The sequence below is a fragment of the Phyllobates terribilis genome, unplaced genomic scaffold (genome assembly GCF_046119375.1).
Source record: "Phyllobates terribilis strain yellow unplaced genomic scaffold, ASM4611937v1 Scaffold_12__6_contigs__length_324123572, whole genome shotgun sequence".
NCBI classification, from domain to species: domain Eukaryota; kingdom Metazoa; phylum Chordata; class Amphibia; order Anura; family Dendrobatidae; genus Phyllobates; species Phyllobates terribilis.
Window position 1 is genome coordinate 64,709,347 of NW_027362772.1, and position 22,539 is coordinate 64,731,885.

Below are 22,539 nucleotides of genomic sequence, written 5' to 3' on the forward strand. Positions count from 1 at the left end.
CCCTGTATTTCCTTGACGCTTGGTGTCAAGGAGATATTGGTGTCATGAAAACGTTATTCCATATTTCCCTGACATGGATATTAACCATTTCTCCCTTTTGTCAGTACCAAGCTGTCTCCATAAAAATCTCAACACAAAGCCCCAATTAACACAGTCCAGAGATGACAATCTACAGTATCTTCCTGCAAATTATCACCCACAGCCAAAATAGCTTACACAAACAAACTGCTGGCAGCCGAGAAGTGTTATAACTTTGTTAAAATGCAAGCATCTTGTCCCTTAAAGACTCCGGGGGCAATAAGTGGCAGGATTGCAATAATTTGTGTGTAACTGGGAAAACGTGCTTCCCAAGCTTCAAAGAGAGTTTAACAGAAATTTCCAGACGCTCCGACTCCAAAAAGAAATATTAAATATTGTAAGGTCCATGCATCCGACAATAACGGGACCTATATTTTTAGAGGTAAAATCAGCACGGGAATGATAGGAATATTTTTCTGCTGCTGAAAAGCGCTACGTAGAGCTTTAGAGCAAAAACACCAGAATATCAGAATGCAACTATGCGATGTGTGTTCTCTAACTGAAGATAAAATCATAAGGGAAAAAATGGCGTTGCTTGCAAGCTTTTGCGATCAATGAGCGATGAGTTATTGCAGAAGTTAGCGTTTTTAATAAAAATGTACAGGCTGGAGACCAGCCCACATGATGTCACCATAAGGGGCGTGTGGGTAAATCTCCCCTTAGGTATAAGAGAACCCATGGACACTACAGACTCACTCATTGCCAGCGGGTATAAGGATTCTAAGCAACGGGTCGCGTTCGATAACGCTCAAATCCTACTGGCCAGCCCTTCCTCCATCTATATTGAATCATCGCAGTGATCTTTATAGTGTAAGTTTCATCCTTTTATCCTGTTTTATTTGTGTAACTGATTATGTATTTTAATGTCTCCTCTGTAACATCCTTGTATATATTTTTACTAAACACTGCCTCCCTTTTGGATTAAATATAAAATGTAATAGTTCTGTTTCTTTTGTGCTGAAATCGTTCCGTTCCCAGAAGCCATATACGCTACCAAAATGCAGGCATCCGCCCAGGCCTGTACTATATTTCAAATCTGGACGGTGGTGGCAGAGAATAATATTAATAATTGGGTTATCGAACAGCCAGCAGCAACCACACGGGGAGTACACACATATTCCTGGAGCTGGAATTCGGAGGTGTGACGCCATGCGTTTTCTGCGTGCTCGCCGATGCCCAAGGAGTGAGTAGTCTGGATCATGTGCTCGCGATTCCGGACGAAATACTGACAGCGTGACGGCACGGTGAGAAATTGCGTGATCTCCCCGGTGTCGTCCCAGCGGGGTGATCCCTGACACTTGACCCTAGATAGGGAAGGGGGGGGAGTGTTAGGCGATCCCCACTGACAACTAAAGACAGCAAAGGGAGACAGACACGGGAAGTAGCTTAGCGTGAGTCGACTTCAGAGAGATGGCACACGCGTCCTCTTAGCACCAGAGAGGAAGCAAGAACTGCATTTGCTCCAAGCCTTCACAGGGGGTCATGTGAATATCACCGGCGTCTGTGATGTCAAATGAAGAGATCTTCTGCAACCAACTACAGGGCGACTGTCTGTCAAATCTGACACACCCGTGACACATATAGTGCTCCATACAGTATTATGGGCCCCAAATATTGCTCCATACAGTATAATGGGCTTCATGTAATGCTCCATATGGAATAATGGACACCATATAATGTTCCATACAGAATAATGGGCCCCATATAATGCTCCATACAGTATAATGAGCATCATATAATGCTCCATACAGAATAATGGACCCGATATATTGCTTCATAAAGAATAATGGACCCCATATAATACTCCATACAGAATAATAAACCCCATATATTGTTCCATACAGAATAATGGACCCCATATAATCCTCCATACAGAATAGTGCCCCCCATATAATGCTCCATACAGAATAGTGGACACTATATACTGCGCCATACAGAATAATGGACAGCATATATTGCTCCATACAGAATGGGCCCCCTATATTACTCCATACAATATGGGCTTCATATAATGCTCCATACAGTATGGGCCCCATATATAGCTTCATACAGTATGAGCCCCATATATTGCTCCATTCAGTATGGGCCCCATATATTGCACCATATATATAAAAAAATCAACTCACCTCTCCTCGCTGGCGGCAGGTCCGGACTCCTCTGCGTCTTCCAGCTCTCTGCACTGTCAGAGCAGATGGCACGCTGTAGTGACGTCATCTCACCCTTTGCCCTGACACATCACGGTGTTAGAAGATACGGAAGATGCAGGAGCTGCGGAGGATTGAGGAGAGGTTAGTATGACAAGAGCCGGGGCCCTGAGCAAGCAGGGGGAGCCCACTCGTGGGCGCTGACACCAGGCTCTCCCGGCTCACCGGGCCCATAGTGTGCCGGGGTCCCCGACGGTGAGTGAGCCCCCCCTGCCTCCTCAGGGCCCTGGCACTTGCCCGGGTGCTGATGCCGGCCCTAGCCCGGCTGCATAGCTGTATCAAACCCCTGACAAAGGACCATGTAGGTCAGAAACGCGTCGCCTGAGAGCACAGTGTGTGTTTTTTTTTTACCAGCCTTCTTCATAACATTCTTTGTGCCTTTATGTCCACCATTGTTGCTGCTGTTTTTAATTTGCATTTAATAAAGCACTTTTTTTACGAAGATGTGAGTGCCAGCTATTGTTTGGACTGTTGCTGCTATTGGAGTATTTTTCTGTGCACCCGGACAGGTGAGCTGATTGCTCCTATCTATATTTTCTATTTCATGCACTAAGTCCTAAAAGTAGAAATAATAATTCCAAGTGCTGTATATTCAGCATAGTGACAGTGACTCCAGCACAAGGAGGGGGTGGAGGTGCGGTGTACTTCAGAGGAGCAGAACCTCTCTGCAATCCATTTAGAGGTAGAAGGAGATGGATCCACCTAGAAGGGCAACCTCAATTGTACATATAGACTATATGAATAAATTATGTGCCCCCTTTCCACCCACATTCAACCTCCAGGAGCTTTCCTAACCTCCTATTGTACATCCATAGACATTAATATGGAGTCAACCCCTTTGCAGAAATAGCAGCTCCCGCTCTATTGGGAAGGATTTCTATAAGATTTTGAAGGTGTCTGGGGGTTTTCCCCTTCATCCAGAAGAGCATTTGAGAGGTCAGACCCTGATGTTGAGGAAAGGCTGGGATCACAATCTCCTTTCTAGTTCATTCCCATGGTGTTGGATGGGCTCTTCATGTTCTTCCACCAAACTCCTCCAACCATGTCTGTATGGATCTTGTGCACTGGACACAGTCATTGGGAACAGAAAAGGGTGAACCCCAAACTGTTCCCACTGAGCTGGAAGCTTCAGTTGTCCACAATGTCTTGTGCTGAAGCTTTAAGATTTCCCTTCTCTGGAACTAACCTCGGCCGACCCCTGATAACAGCCCATAGCATTATCCTCCTACACCATCTGTACAGCGGGCACATTGCAGTCAGGGTGCAACGTTCTCCTGGAATCACCAAACTCAGACTCCTCCATCAGACGCGGATAGAGAAGTGTGATCCATCACTGCACAGAACACTTTTCCTCCGGAGACCAGTGGTGGTGGCTTTACACCACTCCATCCGACGCTCGGCATTGTGCTTGGTGATGTATGGCTGTATGTAGCTGCTCAGTCCTGAAGCTCCCAGTGGGGGCGCAATGTTTCTGCTGATGTTAATACCAGAGGAGGTCTGGACCCTGCAGTTATGGGGTCAGCGGAGCGGTGGTGACTTTTCTGACCTCAGCACTCAGTAACCATGCTCTGTAACTTTACGGGGTCTCCACTTTTTGGTCGAGTTGCTGTGGTAGCTAATTGCCTCCACTTTTCAATAACTTGCAGTCTGAATACAATGAAGAAGCAGGTCACATGCTGGTGATGGATCTTATTATGAGTTTATTTGCATTCAGCCCTGCATCTTATCTCATGGTACAGCCTCGCTGAAGTCTGCCTTACATACTAAAGGCATGGCAGAGGTCTAAGTGTTGGGGATCTCACTGGGGGCTAAAAAGAAGATGTTGTGGAGCTCTGCAATGGCCTTACTTCTTTGGCAGGCTTTTAGGATGACACAGGACTTAAAAATTCACTTTTATTTTCTTCCAACATACAATGAGAGGTCACCACATCCGGGAACCGTTAGACGCAACTATGAGTCCATCAGAGTTGAGTTGTGCCCAAAGTGGCTGCCGGCTTCCACCTGCCCTGTGGTCCTGTATTGGGTCTTCAGGAGGCATCCCTCTGCCATAGCCTGCTAATACTCCATGCACCAGCCATTTAGCATGGATGCTCTTCTCCTCCATTGGTTCTCATGCCCATATAAACTGGTAAACACTTAAAACATACGAGGGGAATGTGAAGGATATTCTCCCTCACAGGATCTTGTCAGTTTTTTGGCTTTATTTGGCAAAGCATATGTGCACATAGGACATAAACTGAAATACATATGAGGTGGTACCCGAAAGGAGCAGGAATCGTCTTCTGGAACATGGGGCACTTGTAGCAGGATTTCCGCCGTTAGGCAAATGTTCACAGAACCCTTTGGAGTCAATGTGTCAGCCAACATTGTTGGGGAAGGTTGCGTTTGGCTTCAGTGATTGGTTTCTTCAATTACTTGTTCAGTCTTTGGCCTGTCTTGGGATGACTGATCATATGAACAACATGCAGCTATGAAGTTTAGTTTCCTTTTGGGAAAAAAAAGCTACAAACAGCCTATAAGGAAGCTGCCATGAGAAAAGCACAAGTTTATGAGTGGATCTCCCACTTTAGAAGAGGTGAAAAATCGATTATCAACCTCGTTCTAGATGTCCTTCAAACTCCCGAACTGATGAAAATGTGCCGAAATACGTCAAGCCATTCTTGAAGATCCCCATTGGAACATTGATGAATTTGTGGGGTTGTCTTCACTGGGATTTCATGGAATTACTATCAGTGAATTTTAGTGCAAGAATTGGGCACAAAACAAGTTGTAGTAAATTTCACGCCTCGTAACAAACTGTTTCTAATCATTTTTTTTCCCAAAAGGAGATAAAGCTTGATAGCTACACGTTGGTCGTGTCAATCAACTATCACAAAATAGGCAAAAGATTGATCAACTCATTGAAAAAAAAAAATTACTGCAGTCAAACGCAATTTTCCCCAATAATGTGGTCTGGCACACTGACTCCGAAGGGTTCCATGAACATTCCACTAGTGAAGGAGGCCGTTTCTACAAGTAACTCACTCCCCACAAGACAATTCCTGCTTTTTTTGGGTACCTTCTCGTAGACTAAGTTCCCAACCAATGGGAATAATATGGGATATGTGGATGCACCATTATATATCTAGGCAGATTTACCCTTCCACAGTCTGAGAAAACTTGTTAAGAGCTAACATAGAAGTCGTATTGGTTCTCACGTAGCTTTCCCAAGAGGATGGTCCGGCTATTGACTGCTTGTTGCATTGTGAGCTGGCAGCATCGTACCTTGTTATACATCCAAAATCCATACTTATAAATTAAACAGTGCAAGGAGCAGAGGAGGAAGAAATAAAGCAATATCTACAATAGCATGTGTAATAAGATGACCAGAGCTAGCTGACTGCAAATAAACACCAGACTATGGAAAAGGTATACAGAACGGCACAAGAACAAGGAGTACAAAAGGATGAAGTATTAAAGGAGTTGTCTTGTCTCGAAAAACAATTTCTAATACACAATTTGGCTCCAATGTGATAATAGGGTTTGGTCTGGCACTGGGGACCCCCCATCTGATAGCTAAAGTAGAGCTTGGCTTCAATGCATCACTCTTGATTTGGAAGATCCAACACACCATAGTTTAATTGGATCACGTTGTAGATTATGACCAGGACCGGACTGGCCATCTGGTAATTCTGGAAAATCCCAGATGGGCTGGTCCGGCCATGGTCCTCATTGTCTGGTAAGCTGTTAACAGTATAGGCGTCCTCAGGACACCGATACTGTTACCAGTTGTTACAGAGCAAAGAGCCACCGGCAAGCTTCCATCTGCGACCTGCCAGAGTCACCGAATGCACTGTGACACCGGATAGAAGACGAGATAGAGGATGCGGAGGACAAGGAGTCTGGATTAGATAAATATAAGGATTTTTATCTATGGGGCCTGTGGGGAACCTATATAAGCGGCTGTGGGTTGGACCATACATAATGTTATATTGCAATATTATTATTATTGTGGTATTATTATTATTCAATCTCATATAGCTGTATTACTGGTATTATTAGAAATATTGGTCTTGCAGTAAATCTAGATTTTCTCGAGGCAGGGTAATATTAGTAATAGATATCCCCAACTTCAGCTTAGTCCCAGTCCATCCCTGATTGTGGCTGATTATTGGGGTTTTAGGGACAACCTATGAATGAGCTATCATTTTAGGACTATTCCTGGCACTCCCGTGATCAACTGAGAATCAAATCACCTATATTGTTTATGGGACAGCATTTCAATTTTTGGTATTGCTACTGGTGTCCTATTAGTAATGTTGCATTCCCTTATGGTCTCCCTCCCTTCACAACAATGACCTTTGCACACGCTCATTAGATGCATCAATACATAAGATAGAGTCATTGCTGCTAATGTCCAGTGTAATTTCCTGAAAAAACAGGAAGTTAGAGTCTCAAAAAGCCCCGATGGCCAATGTGAGAATTGCAAGATTTCTATTTTTTATTTTTAATACAGATTGTGATATGAAAAAAATAGCCATGAAATAAAAAAAAATACATTTAACGCAAAAACCTGATTTAAACAATTGACTGGGACTGAGCTGCAGTACCAGGGAAAGTCACCTGCAAAAATTGTGAACTGTGTCATAAGGGTCCGAGATCAGTGAGCGTACTGGGAATCCAACCTGCTATTGATGGACTATCCTCAATTTTTGGGTCCTGGAGAACGCCTTTAACTCTTTTAAATGTTGACGTGAAAGGCAGTGTAGAACATATCAGATCAGAGGATCTCTCGTGCGGTGCACATAGGAAGCCGTCACTTTGTGTGACTAGTACGCCGCGTGTCTCGTCCATAGGTCTCATGTAAACCAATATCTAATTTCATCCAGGAAACGTTTTCTCTTCAATGACCATTGACGTTACGGCTAAATCAGCCTGGGTTCAAACTCATTAAATGAAAAGAAATCCTTTTAAGATGGGTTAATTAACTGAGCTCCAGCTAATTAAGTCAGATAATCAGCGGTGAGTTCAGAAAATACCTCCCCGGTGGAAATGGTCCAGTTGACGTCTGAATATAGTTCATCGAGGGAGCAGGAATCACGGAGATTCTTCATGGCCTCTAATTCCAGATTTTAGCATTGTCAGTAATAATTCGTATAGTGTCTCGCTCGGAAGAGTTCTCCTTGTGGAGTGGCTTCCAATCTCCGGCTTACCAGTCACTGCTAAACCATAACTCCCAGAATGTCCTGACAGCATTCGTACTGGAAGTTATGGGTTTGAGACAAATACCCCAGTGTATGGATGGTAAAGTTTGCCATTAATACGATTTACCACTGTTTGTTTCCCTAGGGCAGGATTCACACAAGGCTCAAAGTCCATGAGGAAATCAGTTGTTTTTGTGCGACTAAAATTTCTAGTAAAGGGACCTATCCTCAAAGGGGCTATACAAGTTCTCAATTTTTTTCTTAAATAGCTAATGATATTGGGCCGGTTATAGACCACATACAAACTCCTGTTTGTGAAGCCACTGTGCCCCTAATGAATTTACAATAAAGCCCCTGTGCCCCCTAATGAATATACAATAAAGCCCTTGTGCCCCCTAATGAATATACAATAAAGCCCTTTTGCCCCCTAATGGATGAAAAATAAAGTCACCGTGCCCCCTGATTATAGAATAAAGTCACTGTGCCCCCTGTTTATAGAATAAAGCCCTTGTGCCCCCTGTTTATAGAATAAAGCCACTGTGCCCCTTGATTATAGAATAAAGTCACTGTGCCCCCTGCTTATAGAATAAAGCCACTGTGCCCCCTGTTTATAGAATAAAGCCACTGTTTAGAGAATAAAGCCACTGTGTCCCCTGTTTAGAGAATAAAGTTCCTGTGCTTCCTGATGAATATAAAATAAAGCCCCCATTATCCCTGATGAATATAAAATCAAGAACCCACGCCTCCTAATTGATATAAAATGAAGTCACTGAGCCCCCTGAATATGAAATGAAGCCCCTACTCATATAATGAAGCCCCTATGCCGCCTGACTAATATAAAATAAAGTCCCTATGCCCCCTGAATATGAAATGAAGCCCCTGTGTCCCCTGATGAATATAAAATAAAGCCCTTGTGGCCCGTTTATAAAATGAAGCTCCTGTGCCTGTGCCCCATTTATAAAATGAAGCCCCTGTGCCCTGTTTATTAAATGAAGCCCCTGTGGCCTGTTTATAAAATGAAGCCCCTGTGGCCCGTTTATAAAATGAAGTCCCTGTGCCCCGTTTATAAAATGAAGACCCTGTGCCCCCCTATGAACATAAAATGAAGTCATTGTGTCCCCCGAATATGAAATAAAGCCCCTGCGCCCCCTGTTCATAAAATGAAGCACCTGTGTCGCCTGAATATGAAATTAAGCTCCTGTGCCCATCGGTTCATAAAATGAAGCCCACATGTTGCCCAATGACTATAAAATAAAGCCCCTGTGCCACCTGTTTATAAAATAACGCCCCTGTGCCCTTTTAATAACATGAAGCCCATGTGCCCCTGATGAATATAAAATGAAGCCCCTGTGCCCCCTGCATATAAAATAAAGTCAAGTATAAAATGAAGCCCCTATGCCCCATATTGATATAAAATGAAGCCCCTTGGACCTTGTAGCCCTAACCTAATATTCCTATTTTCATTCTGCACGTCTATCAGAAGGTCTTCAGCATACATATGGCAATGATGTGTAGCCTGGGTTAGTGTACATGCCCTGACGTGGACTATAGGACCTGGAGGTCTATGATGAAACAAGTGGAGAACATTCATGCACCTGCCCGGAAGCCATGTGTCCACAGAAATTACATTCAAGCTCAACAACTGAGCATTCAGTCTTGTGACAAGGGCATCGTCTATCCAGATGGGTACTGTTGGATCATGAGACGCAGCAAGCCCTGCTTTAAGTGATAGAAAATATATAACTTGGCTAAAAAAACACAAAATCTTCCATGTAAATGCAGAATTGACAAAGAGAGCACTTATGGCTCCAGAGAGGAGAGATCCAGTTAGGGAAAAATCTGTAATAATTACTATATAGAATCTCATCATTTTTACGGCTATGTTCACATTGAGTTTTTTGAGGTGTTCTAAAACAACGATAGTTTGAAGTGGAAACCGTAGCAGGAAACTCTTCTTTTTGAGTTTTTAGAAAAGTTTTCTTTATTTCCTGAATCAGCTTTGTAGAACTTTTAACAGAGTGTTTTTCTCTTTCATTTTTAATTGTTAAATTAAGTGTTATTTTGAAGTAGATTCCATCAGGATCCGCTTCAAAAGAAGTGACAAGCACTTTTTTCGGGTTCTTCTTATATGAACAGCAAAGGGGATAGGAAGAGTTTTCCAAGTGTTTTTGAGGGAGATTTCAGAGCGGAACTCTTCCAGAAAAAAAAAAAAAACTCAATGTGAACGTTGCCTAAGATCTGAAATCAGTTTGTGTTGAAAAAGAAATCATGACATTTTGTGTAGAATGGATATTTTAGGATTTTAGTGAGTGTCGGCTGTAAGCACGCACTGGAAATTTGATTGACAGCTCGCGGTGCGGTGCATCTGTGCAGCAGACTGAGCTGTCAATCAAAGTGCTGGGGCATGATTACAGCCTGACTGCAGCTACTCCAGCCCTGCCTCTATGACTTAAAGTTAATTTTCTCCTGGGCATTGTGGCGCTATTAACCTTCAGATTACCCCTAATAGTGTGTTTGGGAGACATGGCCGGTTCCCTTTAAATATGGGCTATAAGGTCCAGGAATAAAATATTGATGGTCCTTTAATATCAAATTGGTAGGGGGTGCGACACCTGGCAGCCCCACCTATCATCTGTAAGCAAGGTCCCACTGAGACTGGACGGAAACAGAATAATGAGCAAGAACAGAACAGCTCCGAACACTGTGTAGTGGCCATTCTTGGTACTGCAGCTCTGCTTCTATTGAAGTTTATGTGATCTGAGCTGCAGTAACTGGGAGTGGCCACTACACAGTGTATGGCGCTCTACTGTTTTATCCGCAGGAGCTGCAAATAGCTGATTGAGGGGGCTGGTGGGTGTTAGACAACTATGATTTGATATTGATGACCTAAGTCCTGGACCACCCCTTTAATACTACCATGACCCCCTTTATAACTGATGGAGATGAGATTTTATAGACGTCCGTACAGAATATTATTATTATTTTGTCGCTCATCTGCATCGAACAGACAGGTTTTTCCTGCAAACATATAAAAAACACAACTTCAGAGATATTCATCAAAGTTCACGTCTCCTTTATTCATTCGGAGCTGCTTAATTTCCATTTCCAATTTCCGACCCTGTAATAATATAATGGTCTGGTCCTGGATATTGCGGCTCCTCCGATTGTTTATGTCACTATTTAGCATTCGATACGATGTTGGAGACAAACCTTTCGAAAAAAAAAAAATACAGAAGCTGAAAAAAAAAAAAACTGTTTGGCAGGCGGATTTTTCACTACTATATTCAATAGAGAGAGGATAATAAATGGGATCTGAGCTGCAGTACCCAATAACGGCCACTACACAGTGCACGGCGCTGTGCTGTTTCATCTCTGTACATTCGGACTTGCTTATTCGTGGGGGTGCCAGATGTCTATCCTACAGATAGGTCATCAATAGCTTTGTACTGGACCACCCCTTTAAGTATTTAGGATCCCTCTACGAAAAAGTGTTTTCCCAAAATGTCTTTCCTTTTGGCTTCTTGATGGTGGTTCATATTCATTTATGTTTTACCATTCTGAATACCCCCATTTATAATTCAGTGGAGGAAGCTGGTAGCTAATGTTTGATTTCCCCACAGCGCCACCACAGGGGAGAAAACACATAACACTGTGACAATTAAAATGAATAGGTTGTCTGTATCATACAAATTTAGAACGACAGTGACTCTTTAATGTCCGGCTAGTTTGGAATATCTTTTCTCAACTTTAAAAACATGAAGACGTCAAGTACAAAAGAAATTATCTCTTCTTGATGGGTTCGAAGGCTGCAATAATGTTATTATCTGAGGGAAGAATAGACCCATTCAGATTTATCTCGATCTCACACACTGGACTTCCTCGCAGTCAACCATATGAAGTCTTCATTAAAGGGAATGTGATCAGAAAATGACCTATTGTTTGAATTAGGTTTTTGTGTTAAATGTTTTTTTTTTTTAATTTTATGGCTATTTTTTTTCCATATCACAATCTGTATTAAAAATAAAAATAGAAATCTTGCAATTCTCACATTGGCCACCGGGGCTTTTTCAGACTCTACCTGTTTTTTTAGGAAACTACACTGGACATTAGCAGCAATGACTCTATCTTGTGTATTAATGCATCTATAAAGCGTGTGTAATGGTCATTGTGAAGGAAGGGAAAGCATGAGGGAACACAACAGCACTAATAAGACACCAGTATTAGCAGGGCCGGCTTTGAGGGAACACTCCCCAGGGGTCCCCAGCCAGTGGTGTACCGCTAATAGCGGCAGAGCACTCAACCACTATGGGGCCCATGAGTTGGGGAGGCCTGGTGCCAGCACCAGGCACCCCTCCGCCCAGCATTGCACATTCTGCATCCAGGATGCCGATACAGTTGAAAGCAAATATAGAGGGAAGCCGTCCGCTCCCTCCCCCATCATTCTCCCTCAGCGTCTGAAGTCTCAGCCAATGGACGCGATTATGTCACTTCATCACGCAGCACTGTGCCGGGGAGTGGAGCTGCTGAGGAGATGCACTGCAGAGACTGGAGCAGCGAGGGCACGGGGAGAGGTGAGTATGTATTTATTTTTTTAAATCAGTGAGTAGATTGTGGCCATAATACCGTATGAAGAACTATGGGGTGTGCATTATACTATATGTACTATATGAAGGGCTATGGGAGATGCATTATACTCTATGGAGGACTATGAGGGGTGCATTATGTTGTATGTAGGACTATGGGGGTGTGCATTTTACTGTATGGAAGACTATGGGGTGCATTATACTTTATGGAGGACTATTGGGTGCATTATACTATATGGAGGACTATGAGGGGTACATTATACTATATGGAGGACTATGGAGTGTGCATTATACTGTATGGAGAACTATGGGGATGTGAATTATACTATATCGGGGACTATAGGGAGTGAATTACACTGTATGGAGGACTATGGAGGTGCATTATACTATATGGAGGACTATGGGGTGTGAATTACACTGTATGGAGGACTATTGGGGTGCATTATATTATGTGGAGGAATATGTGGGTGCATTATACTGTATGGAAGATTATAGGGGGTGTGCATTATACTATATGGAGGACTATGGGGTATGCATTATACTGTATGGAGGATTATAGGGGGTGCATTATACTATATGGAGGACTATGGGGAGTGCATTATACTGTATGGAGGATTATGGGGGTGCAATATACTATATGGAGGATTATGGGGGTGCATTATACTATATGGAGGAATATGGGGTGTATTATACTATATAGAGGACTATATGCTGTGCTTTATACTATATAGAGGACTAAGGGGGGTGAATTATATTATATGAAGGACTATGAGGGTGCATTATACTATATGGAGGACTATGGGGTGTGCATTATACTATATGGAGAACTATGGGGTGTGAATTACACTGTATGGAGGACTATGGGGGTGCATTATGCTATATGGAGGACTTTGGGGAGTGCATTATACTGTATAGCAGATTATGGAGGTGCATTATACTATATGGAGGATTATGGGGGGTACATTATACTATATAGAGGACTGTGGGGGGTGCATTATATTATATGAATGCCTATGGGGGTGCATTATACTATATGGAGGACTATGGGGTGTGCATTATACTATATGGAGGACTATGGGGTGTGAATTACACTGTATGGAGGACAATTGGGGTGCATTATATTATATGAAGGACTATGTAGGTGCATTATACTATATGGAGGACTATGGGGTGTGAATTATACTGTATGGAGGATTATGGGGTACATTATACTGTATAGAAGACTATATATTCTGTGGATTATGCTATATAGAGGACTATGGGGCACATTATACTGTATTGAGGGCTATGGGGGGTGCATTATATTATATGAAGGACTATGGGGGTGCATTATAATATATGAAGCACTATGGGGTGCATTATACTATATGGAGGATTATGGAGGGTGCATTATACTATATGGGGGACTATAAGGAGTGAATTACACAGTATGGAGGACTATGGAGGTGCATTATACTATATGGAGGACTATGGGGGTGAATTATACTATATGGAGGACTAGGGGGTGTGCATTACACTATATGGAGAACTATGGGGTGTGAATTACACTGTATGGAGAACTATGAGGGGTGCATTATACTATATGGAGGACTATGGGGAGTTTATTATACTCTATGGCGGATTATGGAGGTGCATTATACTATATGGAGGATTATATGGGGTACATTATACTATATAGAGGACTATATCCTGTGCATTATATTAAATGGAGGACAATGGGACACATTATACAATATTGAGGACTGTGGGGGGTGCATTATATTATATGAATGACTATGGGGGTGCATTATACTATATGGAGGACTATGAGGTGTGCATTATACTATATGGAGGACTATGGGGTGTGAATTATACTGTATGGAGGACTATTGGGGTGCATTATATTATATGAAGGACTATGTGGGTGCATTATACTATATGGAGGACTATGGGGTGCATTGTACTATATAGAGGACTATATGCTGTGGATTATACTATATAGAGGACTATGGGGCACATTATACTGTATTTAGGACTATGGGGGGTGTATTATATTATATGAAGGACTATGGGGGGTGTATTATATTATATGAAGGACTATGGGGGTGCATTATACTATATGGAGCACTATGGGGTGCATTATACTATATGGAGGACTATGGGGTGCATTATACTATATGGAGGACTATAGGGTGCATTATACCATATGGAGGACTAAATGCTGTGCATTATACTATATGGAGGAATATGGGGCACATTATATTATATGGTGGACTATGGGGTTCATTATACTATTTGAAGGACTATACGCTGTACATTATACTATATGGAGGACATTATAATATATGGAGGACTATAGGGTGCATTATACCATATGGAAGGTAATGTAGAGACAATTTTAATGTTTGGAGGGCTACGTGGGGCCCATTATGCTATATGTAGGGCTGTGTGGGGACCATTATAATATTTGGAGGGCTATGTAGGGTCCATTATACTATATGTAGGTGTCATAGAAAACATTAAAATCCATAACACATCTCCATGGAGGGGACATTCACCCCCCCCCCTCCTCACTCACACAAAATCTCAAGGAGAAAGAGCTTACAATCTAAGAGCCTCCATGAAGTAGAATTACATGTTTAACATAAGAGAAGACAGGAAATTACGTATAGCTAAGAAGCTACAAAACTAATTAAAATCTCTTTGCGGCTGGGACTGCCTGTGGTGACCCAATAACTAAGGCAGGATATCTACCATGGGTAACAGCCACCCAGACTAGAATTTGTAGATTTAAGAGGCAGAGAAGTAGGAAATTTAATACCGTTAGAGGTAACTTTTGTCCCCTTCTGAGGAAATTGGCATTTGCAACTAGACACTGGGGCAAAGTTATGAATATTGAGGTTTGTAGAAATCCGATATTGTTGGGACATACATTTTCAACTTCAGGACTAATAGGGGAAAATATGCATATTTTTTCATAACTGTGTGGCATGCCTATAAGCCCCAAATCAATAGTATAGAGATCGCTAACAACAGCCATGCCATGTTTCCAATCTATAGAAAGGTAAAATCCTGAAAAAAAATATGACTGCGATATCGAATGGGTTGGAGGATCCTTTGGGCTCCTCAGACACCAGTTTCCATGGGCCACTGTTATGGTCTCTCTGCATTTGCTCCAGCTATATTCTTAAATTACTCGTCTTTTTTTTCCGCTACTTGCCCATATAGACTTCTTTAAGATTTGGATAAATGGACATCAAATAGGTTGCATTAGTATGGCTATAGAGTTGTCTGCAGGAGACCTCCTATTTGGGCACACGGCGGATTAAGACTTGTTGAGTTAATAGAAGAAACTCCCCCATTGAAGAGCCCCTTCCATTGTCTTAAACCAAGAGCTATGTTTACTATGTCTTATGGCGTTGGAGGATCTCTGTGATCGCTAACTCTTGGTGATCTGTAATATGATGCAAGGTTCCTACATAAGACATTCCTTTTAAGGTTATGTCTGCTATAGAAAATCGGATTTCCATTTTTAAGATCCAGAAGATCAGCATCCCTCAACCTGCTCCTTCCTGCACCCGCTGATGGCCTGTTTCATAAATGATTTAGACTCTAGCTATCATCTGGTACAGACCACATCTCGCCTTTATAATACATCAGATTTGTTGCTGTGTCACAATTACTGGGTCTAAACAGCGTGATTCATGTTGTATCAGCTGCTCAGCTACACCCACCCTTGCCGCAGAATGTCTCTTTCCATCACTCACATTTCATTCATTGCAAAGTATTTTACTGGAAAAACAATGCGAGGCTCAACCTTCAGCCTGAGCGATATCTACAGAGTCTATGACAGGGGGATTTTCATCTAATGCCATCATATGTCACTTAAAGCCTATGGATATGTGTTTTTCAGAAGTAATTCATATGTAGGAGACTACCACTAATGGTGACCATGACAGTCTACATGGAGATTGTCTCCCAGCTTAACAAGGATGTTGAATGGCATCTAATTTAATAATTGGACAGGCATCAGCCCCTATCCAATAGCTCAAACATTGTGTTTTATGTTCACACTCCAGATTTTTGATATAGAGATATTTTCATTTTAGGTACCAAGAGTGGAAATTCTGGAGAACCACTAATCGTAGACACCAGGGAAAGACACATGGGCAGTCATCAATTGTAGGCACCAGAATAAGACATTTGGTACATCTAGCTGCAGGCACCAAAAGTAGACATTCAGAGAACCATCAGTACTATGAGTCTGCACCATCAGCTGTCGACACGAGGAGAAGACCCATGTCAGCACCAGAAGAAGAAACTTGGAGAGCCATCAGTTATAAGCACCTGGAGTAGACACTGAGGAACAATAATTTGTCAGCACCAGAAGTAAACATCTGGAGATAGGCTTAGCACCAGGAGAAGGCCACCTGAAGTAGACACTGGAGAACCATCAGTTGTCAGTAGTTGGGATCGACACCTGGAGATCCATCAATTATAATCACCTGAGTAGACACTGGAGAACAATTGGTTGTAAGTACAAAGAGCCCTCAGTTGTTAGCAATTGGGGAAAACACCCGGAGAAGCATCAGTTGTTAGTACCAAAAGCAGTCATTGGAAGGGTCATCAGTGATGAGTGAGCACTAAAATTCTCGGGTACTCGTTGCTCGGGTCGAGCAAATTGGAATACTCGGGTGCTCGACCCGAAAAACGAGCCCAATGTAAGTCTATGGGAAACTCGAGCATTTTTCAGGCGGCTCCCCCCGGCGGTCTGCAGAGGGCCTAAAAATTGCCCAAATCGATGGGAACAGTGCTCAAATGACATGGGAACAGCATGGGGAAGACCCCTGGAAGCATCTCTGACTTCCAGATCACTGCTGTCAACAACGTGGTCAGAGGTATTACGCCACTTTTACGGACTCACAATAAAACATACAAAAACCAAAATGGATTTTCCTGGGAAATATGTTAAGGAGCGTCCTTTCCAGGGTAATGCTTGGTCTATGTTCACACATAGCGTTTTTGATGCATGTGGTGTGTGACACATCATCAGACACATGCATACAGTGCTGAAAAGACATGGGAACAGCATGGGGAAGACCTCTGGAAGCATCTCTGACTCCCAGGTCACTGCCTAAAAGTATGCCCATCATAAGTGATCCTTGGCGCATGCGAAGATGCCTCCCGCCATGCACCTGTCGTTGCAGACTTGAAACAATCACCGTCCACGTCCTTGTCCCACTGCAGCATTCAGTTGTCCCTACCCCATTCACTGGAACGCAAGCGCAAGTATGCAGGCAGCCAGTCACCCACCCACAGGCTGCAATACTATACTGCCAAATTTTTAACAGCTGCTTGCACTTGAAATGTGGCCTTTTAGGCTCGTGGAGGCAGAAGCTTTTCATAGCCTCATGCCGGCGGCGGGCGGGTGTCCATACTCGGTCCCCAGCCGCCACTATATTTCCCGGCATCGCCTCCGCCTTCCACAAGCACGGGTCCCACAACATTACCCGTGCCCTCCCCAGTGCTCTTACTGGGAAGGACCGCCTAACCACAAACACGTGGACAGGTGAATGTGGCCAGGGACGGTATGGAGCCAGTCCACAACTTTTTTTTGCTGAGAGTTGTATTTAGCCCGGTGAAAGGACTGGCATAGAGGGAAACCGTATCTACCCTGCGAGTCATTTCTCCCAGGAAGTCCTCTAAAGCTGGTTGCACTTGAAATGTGGCCTGAACATTACTGCTGGTACTTTTCTGTGGGAATTTGCTTGCCTCCTACCAGCCTGGAATATTTCCAGTAAACTATGGTACGACGCCATGGTATTAGCACTGCCCCCAGTACCAGTAGCGAAGTCATCCCCAATTTCCTTCTCAGGAATTTTATTTGGTAGACTGAGTGGCTGCCCAAATACATTTTCTCACAAAGGAGCTGAAGATAGAGTGGCAGTAGGTGCAAGTTTCTCCAACCTGTTAGATATTAGAGGGTGAACAGCCATATTCTTTAGCTCGGTGAAAGGACTGTCATAGAGGGAAACTGTATCTACCCCGGCTGTCATTTCTCCGTCACCAGGTTCTACCCATTGTCACACACGACCATGCCTAGCTGTGTGCTCAGCCGTGAGAGCCACAGATCAGGCTGTTACAGCTTTCAACAACTCTGCTGCGCTGGACAGTTTGTCAATTAAGCATTAAGCATGTTATCTTCAGCACAGCCTGTTGCCGCTTGGCCAAAGCAGTGCTGCAGTGCTGTCAGCTTGTGACTGATGTACTCATTTCGGAGATGGAGGAGGAGGTGCATGAGCTGAACAATGTGATTACATTGAGGTTATATTGGTGACGCTGTTTTTTATACTAAAGAAAGATCCTATTGTTTTGTTTTTTTTACGTTATTTTTTAAGACAAATGCATTTGTAACACGGGTACTTTAGATGCAGCGACACAGAAACACAGAGCAGCCAACACAGGGTTAATAAACAGGGGAAGTTTATAATAACAGGGTCAATCTCCACGCAGGGAGTAACAGGGGAAAATATGGGGGAAAACAAGGAAAGTGGCAGGTAAAAGTCTTTAACTGACAGTTCACAGTTTAACTAGATATAGCAGAGTCGAACCGGTTGTAATCGACAGTTTTTACACTTAGCTGACTCTTTTCCTCCACAAGGCAGTTGCCAGCTGAGGCCGGTGTTGATTTCTTCAGGCTTCCCCGCCCAAACAATGCTCCGTCTTCTGGCGGTAGCGGGCGGTCTCCGATTTTACCCGCTGAGCCCCTAGTCCACAACACGGCACCTCATGTGCCCGGCTCCACCAACCCTGCGTCTCTTCTCTAGTCGGCTTGACTCCTCCAGTTCACTGCACTCGGCTCTTGCTCCCAGTCCTGGAGCCAGGAGCCTGGACCCTCTCACACTGCTTTGCTGAGCAGGACCCAGCTCCGCTTTCCCGCGCAAACGTCCTCGTCTCTTCCTCTCTCTACCCACGCCACCAGTTTCCCGGTCACCTGACCTCCCAGCTCTCACTCTGGACACGCCCCCAGCTTCCCAGTCACCTGACTCCTGTGCTCGCCGTCTGTCTTCCCCCTGCAACCAGAGGCACGGCCCCGGCAGTTCCGGATCCCTTGCTCTGAAAGTACTTACACCCCGGTCTTCCCCCTTACACTCCCGCTCTCCTTTAACTCGCCATTCCACGGGCGAGAGTTCCTTCATCAAACGTTCACATTCTTGGACTTCCTGGACGATACGGAACCATATGAATTGATCTTGTTCGTAACGGTGAGGAGGCACTCCTGCTGTTGTCCATTCTGACCGGCGTAACTCAGTTTGACCGATGGGGGGTGCAGGGTCACTCGGTTTTCCAATCTCCGCCTGTCCGGTGGCTTCAACCGATGTTGTTCCCTCGCCGCCTGCACTGGGGACTGCAGGTAATCGAGAGTGCTGGGGCTTGGGGGTAGAATCAACAACTCTTTTTCGTTCACATCGTGGCTTGGGGCAACTGTGACAGGACCCTCTCTAGAAGCAGGTGATTCTTCTCCATCCTCATCATCTTTAGACAGACAGGGTCGCAGCATACTACGATGAACCACTCTGGTAGGGGCTCCTTCAGCCCCCTCGAGTTGAACTTCATACACAGGTCCTTCAGCACCAATCCTGCGCTTCACTCGGTGTGGGGTCCGTTCCCACTGCCTACTCAATTTGCCCCGGGGCCGCCTGTCCCGAACCAACACCCGCTCCCCGGGCCTCAGAGCTGTCCCTCGAAGAGGCAATGTCTCATGATGTTTGAGCTCCTTAAACTTTTGTTGTACCAACGGTCAGAGGGTCTGCAGTCGATGCCTATGTTCCCGGACTCAGGAAGACACCCCTGTCCGTGGGTAGTCCTCCTCGGGGTCCAGCTCTAACTCGGTAATCTCTCACCCCTTTCGCCCGAACAGCAAGGTATAAGGAGTGAACCCCGTCGTACTATTCACTCGGTTGTTGTAGACCCACACCAGCTCGGCCACAAACTCAGGCCACCGTACCTTCCGATCTTTCTCCAACGTGCGGAGCATTTGGATCAGTGTCCGATTAAAGAATTCACATTCCCCATTTCCTTGAGGGTGGTAAGGAGTAGTCCGTGACTTCTCAATCTTGTACAACCGGTGCAGCTCTTCCATCACCCGGCCTTGGAAGCAGGCGCCTTGATCGGAATGAATCCTCTTTGAGCAGCCGTACACCCGAATGAAGTCTCGGCAGATGGCCTGCGCAGCGGACTCGGCGGTCTGGTCTCTGGTCGGGGTCACTACCGCAAACTTTGTGAAGTGGTCTGTCATTGCCAGGTAATGTTCATACCCGAGATGCGCCGGTCCAACAGTCAAATAGTCGATCATCAGCACCTCCAAGGGGGCAGAAGTCACAATAGTTTGTATGGGGACCCGCTGCTCCGGGGGCTTAACCAGCTCACAGCTCCGACATCTTCGACAAGTGTCTTCTATTGTTGCTTGCAGTCGGGGATGATACACCAGCCTCCGCAACCACTGAAGCATCTTATCTGGTCCGAAGTGGGCCCCTCATTCATGAGCCTCCTTAGCCACTACTCCGACCAACTTCTCTGGGATTAGCACTTGCCAGGTGGTCCCGAACTCTTGCAGTAGCTTCACCCGTCGGTACAGCAGCCCGTCTCGCAAACACAGTCTCTCCCCTTGTCTCAGCATCTTCAGTGCTCCCAGGGACAGGGTACTCCTCTCTTCTCGACTGGGGACTTGCCGCAAAGCCACCCATTGACGTAATTGAGCAACTTCTCTGTCAGTCTGTTGAAGTCAGATCCAGTGATCTCTTGGCCGCCCTAGCACTTGTTCTTCCGACGTCTCTCCGATCTGTCCCTGCGCTGTGGCCAGTGGTCCCACGAAACTTCGGAAGCTAGAGGTCTCATCCGCCTCCAAATCTTCATCGCGGTCATGATCAGGCCATTCATATGTCACTCTGGAGAGGGCGTCGGCGTGAGTATTCTCTGCCTTAGGCCCGTAGGCGATCTTATACCGGTACCTGGCCATGCGGGCCACCCACCGCTGCTCCGGTTTTACCCGCTGAGCCCCTAGTCCATAACACGGCACCTCATGTGCCCGGCTCCACCGACCCAGCGTCTCTTCTCTAGTCGGCTTGACTCCTCCAGTCCACTGCACTCGGCTCTTGCTCCCAGTCCTGGAGCCAGGAGCCTGGACCCTCTCACACTGCTCTGCTGAGCAGGACCCAGCTCCGCTTTCCCACGCAAACGTCCTCGTCTCTTCCTCTCTCTACCCACGCCACCAGTTTCCAGGTCACCTGACCTCCCCGGTTTTCCCCCTTACACATTCACCGGGAAATGTCATTTTAACATTTTACAACCTTATCTGGCAATGTGGTGTGTGACACATCATCAGACACATCCTGTTTTATTTATGATGGAGGGACTCTGAAAGTCGTAAAGTCTATTTTTATAGGGCTATCAGACGGCCCTTAATATTCTTAAAAGGCCTCGCTATTGTTAGACAGCCATCAGCCGGCTATGCTTTGTTGTTCCCATTATTAACAAGTGGGTCTCCTATACTGTTATTGCGTATCTAGTGACTGCAAGGGCTGCCAAAAATTTGGACGCAACCCAATACCCCTTTGAAGAGACATAGAGGAGGGTCTCAGTAAAAAAAATGTTCCCATTATAAAGGAGTGGGTGGTAATGCCCATGCTGTGACTGCAAGGGCTGCCAAAATTTGGGAAAAACCCCACTAATAATTTAAAGACACATAGAGCAGGGCCACAGTAACAAGGTACAACATGTTCCCATTAGAAAGAAGAGGGAACGCTATACAGTTATAGTGTATGCAGTGAGACCAACGGCTGACCAATTTTAGGAAAAACCCCACTAAGAATTTAAAGACACACAGAGCAGGGCCACAGTAACAAGTACGACATGTTCCCATTAGAAAGGAGAGAGTCTGTTATACAGTTATAGGGTATGCAGTGAGTCCACCGGCTGACCAATTTTAGTAAAAACCCCACTAAGAAATTAAAGACACATAGAGCAGGGCCACAGTAACGACAAATTCCCATTAGAAAGGAGAGGGTCAGCTATACAGTTATAGGGTATGCAGTGAGTCCAATGGCTGACCAATTTTAGTAAAAACCAGATTAAGAAATTAAAGACACATAGAGCAGGGCCACAGTATCGACAAATTCCCATTAGAAAGGAGAGGGTCTGCTATACAGTTATAGGGTATGCAGTGAGTCCAACGGCTGACCAATTTTAGGAAAAACCCCACTAAGAATTTAAAGACACATAGAGCAGGGCCATAGTGATGACAAATTCCCATTAGAAAGGAGAGAGTCTCCCATAGTGTTGGCCTATGCAGTGAATGAAAGGGCTTCCAAAAATTTGGAGGCACTTCAATGACCCTTGGAAGAGACGTGGAGGAGGGCCTCATAAAAAAATGTTACCATTAGAAAGGAGCGGGCCTCCTATACTTGTAATGCCCGTGCACCAAGTGTATGGGCTGACAAACATTTACCCCTG